The sequence below is a fragment of the Eptesicus fuscus genome, chromosome 20 (genome assembly GCF_027574615.1).
Source record: "Eptesicus fuscus isolate TK198812 chromosome 20, DD_ASM_mEF_20220401, whole genome shotgun sequence".
In the NCBI taxonomy this organism is placed as follows: Eukaryota; Metazoa; Chordata; class Mammalia; order Chiroptera; family Vespertilionidae; genus Eptesicus; species Eptesicus fuscus.
In genome coordinates, this window is record NC_072492.1 from 33,384,375 (window position 1) to 33,389,615 (window position 5,241).

The following is a 5,241-nucleotide window of genomic DNA, read 5'->3' on the forward strand; positions in this document are numbered from 1 at the left end:
TTCACACTTACGGTAAGTAGGCTGAATTTGGCTGGTTGATGGGAAGATGAGGCGGGACTGTCCTGGAGCCACTTTGAAATGTGCACTGAAGCCCTGGAGAGATTGCAACTGAGGTTTAATTTGGGAAGCAGCCTCGTTGACGTGAAAATGGTGGCCGTGTGGGTAAACGAAAGGATTATGGAAGAGAGTACAGAGAGAGAGCAGATGTCACACAGGCCTCGGGGAGGCCTTACACCTCAGGAGCTGGAAGAAGGTGAAGAGAAACCTACACAATGATACAGAGAATGATAAGTCAGTATCAACACTGGCTTTTGCACAAGGCATAGAAGGAGGGAAGCGAAGGACAGACAGGAAACTGTGGCCCCAAACCTGCCGATCTTGAATCTTAGTTTTCCTCCTATCTTCTTGGCCATTTCCTGCCCCCCTCCGCGCCCCCCGCCCCCCGTTTCTCTGGTTTCCATTTATTTATTGGCTCAAATGTCTTTATCCTCAGGCTCTGTCCTCATTACACACCTCCTGGACCCTCTAGCCCACTCCCATGACTTCTGTTGCCACCCAATGAGCTCATGTTTCCCAAACCAGCATCTCTTGTCCAGACCTGTGCCCTGACCGCTTGTTTCTCAAGCAAGCTTTTGACTCGTTTTCTTACTTCCCTGGGACCAGGGATACAAGTCTGAATTCAAACAGAGATTCTGCTCACCCAGTCCTCTGTGCAATCCATCATCCTTATTTTGGGAGGAACACAGCCTGGCTCCAGCTGAGAAACCCCACTTGGAGACCTAAAATTGTGCAGCCCTGGAAGCACCCTGCGCACTGAGAGAGGGTGACCAGCTTATCCCAGTTTGCCAAGGAATCTTCCAGTTTTAGCGCAAAAAGTCCTGCATCCCAGGAACCCATCCCAGGTCCAGGCAGACCAGGTGGTGGGTCGCCCCACAGGGGGTGTCCTTTGTGGAGTATTTGCAAGGGCAAAGGAGTGGCTGTGTCAAAAAGGAGTGGCTGTGTCGCCCAGCTGGCGTGGCTCAGTGGTTGAGCACCAACCTATGAACTTGGAGGTCACAGTTCCATTCCCGGTCAGGGAAACATGCCCGGGTTTTGGGCTCGAACCCCAGTGTGGGGCTTGCAGGAGGAAGCTGATCAATGATTCTCATCATCATTGATGTTTCTATCTCTCTCGCCCTCTCCCTTCCTCTCTGAAATCAATAAAAATCTATTTTTAAAAAAGAGAGAGAGAAAATATTTCTCTGAAAGTTTAACAAGAGAGAGAGAGAGAGAGAGAGAGAGAGAGAGAGAGAGAGGCTGCGTCTATCAAGGCCAAACATTTACGAAAATTGGGGCAGCGGGGGAGGAGCAGATGTACTCCAGCGACTCCCTAGGGCCCCCAGGGCCTTTGCAGAGGTCTGCAGGAGCAGGTGGGGGCAACGAGACAGAGAAATTTGGGTACAAGGTGAATGTGGTCTCCTTTAAACCCACAGGCTGGAGAGGCCCAGGGACTTTAGCCATGTATTTACATATAGGCAAGATGACGCCACTTCCACACTTTTGTCCAGTGCTCTCTGGTCTATGATTCTACAATACATTCTCACAATGTAATGACTGCATAGTATTCCATCAAGAGGATTCTGAATTTGTTTCCAAAAATTTTCCTATCATAAGTAACAGTTCATGAACATCTTTGTGTTAGAAGTTTTCTTCAATATTACATTTTTTTCAACAGTAATTTAAAATGTTAATGATTAAGCATATTGATTTTGAGACGTTATCCCACTTAACCCTCACAGCACCACTCTGCGGTATGCATTATTTTCTGGAAACCAGAGGTCAGAGGTTACATAATTTGCCCAAGGTCACATAGATAGTACATGATAGAGACAGGATTTCAAAACCAGCATCATTACACATCTTTTAAAAGATGTTGATGGCATTTTTTATTAATTCAGGGCTGAAATATCTCTTTAAAAAATATTTTTTTTAATTGATTTCAGAGAGGAAGGGAGATGGGGAGAGAGGTAGAAACATCAATGATGAAAGCGAATCATTGATCAGCTGCCTCCTGCATGCCCCACACTGGGGATCAAATCCACAATCTGGGCATGTGCTCTGACTGGGAATTGAACCATGACCTCCTGGTTCATAGGTCAACGCTCAACCACTGAGCCACACCAGCTGAGCCTGAAACATCACTTGCCTGGATTTGCTCAGAGAAGGGGGCATTGCTGGGGATGGGTCATAGGACTTGAGCTAAGTAGACAAGCTATTCTGAACCAAAGGAATGGGGGAAGCAGATTTAGGGGAGTGGAGATGTCCATGGTATGGCTTCACTTGGTAAATATTTATTGAGTACTTATTATATGTTGGCAATACATACAATGCTACTTTGTGTAGGTGAAGGGAAAGCTCTGAGGAGGTAACATTTGAGCTCAAACCTGAACATTAAAGAAGTCATCCATGTGAAGATCTAAACAGAGTGGACCCAGTATGTTTAGGAAAAAATAAGACGACTTACTATGTTGGGGCAATACTGTGACCCTGGGCAGGTTTCTTTACGTCTGTTTTGTCACATGTAAAATGGAACATTATAGTGCCCACATCATAGTGTTGCTATGGGTATTAAATAAAATAATGCACATAAGGAGCCAAGTACAGTGCCTGAAATTCAGCAAACACTTAATAAAGGTTAGTGATGCTCTGGCCGGTTTGGCTCAGTGGATAGAGCGTCGGCCTGTGGACTGAAGGGTCCAGGGTTCGATTCTGGTCAAGGGCATATACCCAGGTTGCAGGCTCAATCCCCAGTAGGGAGCGTGCAGGAGGCAGCCTATCAATGATTCTCTCTCATCATTGATGTTTCTATCTGTCTTTTCCTCTCCCTTCATCTCTGAAATCAATTAAAAAAAATTTTTTTTTAAAAAAGGTTAATGATAGCCGAAACCGGTTTGGCTCAGTGGATAGAGCGTCGGCCTGCGGACTGAAAGGTCCCAGGTTCAATTCCGGTCTAAGGGCCTGTACCTTGGTTGCGGGCACATCCCCAGTGGGGGGTGTGCAGGAGGCAGCTGATTGGTGTTTCTCTCTCATCGATGTTTCTAGCTCTCTATCCCTCTCCCTTCCTCTCTGTAAAAAATCAATAAAATATATTTTTAAAAAATGGTTAGTGATAATAACCACTCCACTAAGTGAATAATCTCCTTCTTGCAGAAACTGAACCTTAGATGTGTTTTGTTCTTTATATCCTAGTGTGTTAGACATGCAATTCTTCTGTAAAATAATTATTTTCTTAACTATACAAGAAAATAAGTAGTATATTCTCCTGACTTAAAAAATTAAAACACAACATTTACATCTAAATCATAGTGAGAGGACATTTCACATCCATTAGGATGGCTGTAGTAAAAAAAAGGGGGGTGAATAACAAGTGTTGGTGAGGATGGGAGGAAACTTGAAACCTTATACCCTGTTGGCAAGAATGTAAAATGGTGCAGTCCTGTGAAAAACATTTTGGCAGTTCCTCCAAAGGTTAAACGTGAGTGTTCATGTGACCCAGCAATTCTGTTCCCAGGTATATAGCCAAGAGAATTGAAAACATGTCCATACAAAAACTAGTACATGGATGTTCGTGGTAGCAGTATTCATAATCATGAAAGCAACCCAGTGTCCATCAACTGACAAATGAATGGCTAACCAACGTGTGGTCTGTCCACACAATGGAATACTATTCAGCCTTAAAAAGGAAGGAAGTGCTGACACATCCTACAACCTGGATGAACCTTGAAGACAGTAAGCCAGACACGAAAGGACATGAGGCCCCCAGAGTAGTCAAATTTATAGAGATGGAAAGTAGAAAGGTGGTTGCCAGGGGGCGGGGGTGAGGGGTAATGGGGAGTTACTATAATGAGTTTGTGGTTTCCGTTGGGAAAGCTGAAAGAGTTCTGGAGACGGCTGGTGGTTACGTATGCACAGCAATGTGAATGTTCCTAGTGCCACTGAACTGTACACTTACAAATGGTGGAAATGGTAAATGGATTTTATTTATGTCTATTTTTTCCACACAAAAAATTATGTTTAGTGAAAGAAACCAGACATAAAAGACCATGTATGGTTTCATTTATATGAAATGTCCAGAATAGGCAAATTCATAGAGGCAGGAAGTAGATTAATGATTGCCAGGAGATGGAAGAGGGGTGAATTCGGAGTAACTGCCAATGGTTACCAGGCTTTTTTGGGGGGAGAGGGGGTAATTATATAGTGTTAATGGTTGCACAACCTTGTGAATATACTAAACCCCACTAAATTGTACACTTATATAAAAGGGTGAATTTTATAGTATATAAATTATATCACAGTGAGCCTGACCAGCGTGCCTCAGTGTTAAGCATCGACCTGTGAACGGGGAGGTCATGGTTCGATTCCCAGTCGGGGCACATACCTGGGTTATGGGCTTGGTCCCAGTGTAGGGTGTACAGGAGGCAGCCAATCAATGATTCTCTTTCATCATTGATGTTTCTATCTCTCCCTCTCTGAAATCTATCTATCTATCTATCTATCTATCTATCTATCTATCTTAAAAACTAATAAAAAATAAACAAGTGGCACAAGGAATGGGGGGAATTATAGATAAGCCTTAAAAGTTCTTTCATTCGTGCCCCTCATCCATCAGCAACAAAGTTACTCTCAACTATACTATTATTAGCAATTACTGGAGTGAAATTTTTAGTTCCTTTTCTAACATATATATATATAAATATATATATATATATATATGTAAATCTCCACAGCAAATATGCAAGGTGATTTGTTGACTTGTTTTTGTCTGTGATTTCGAAACTTGAAATTTTTTTCCTTTTACTGTATCTCTTGTTCCACAACTTCCTTCCCCCCTTCTATGGACTTGCTTTCTGCCTCGTTTGGACTCTGCTTAAATTGACCTAGTTTTCTCTTTAATCAAATCTCCAGGAACCAATGCATTACCATTGAAAATTATCTTACAAGCTTTATTGGGATCATTGTTAAAAATTCTTTTTTTCTTTCCTTTTTGGATGACACAATCACAGAGTAAAAGAATGTTATCATTGCCCAGCCTGTGTGGCTCAATGGTTGAGCATCAGCCCATGAACCAGGAGGTCACGGGTTCCATTCCTGATCAGGGGGCACATGCCTGGGTTTCGGGCTTGAGTCCCAGTCGGGGGCTTGCAGGAGGCAGCCAATCAATGATTCTCTCTCATCATTGATGTTTCTATCTTTCTCTTCCTC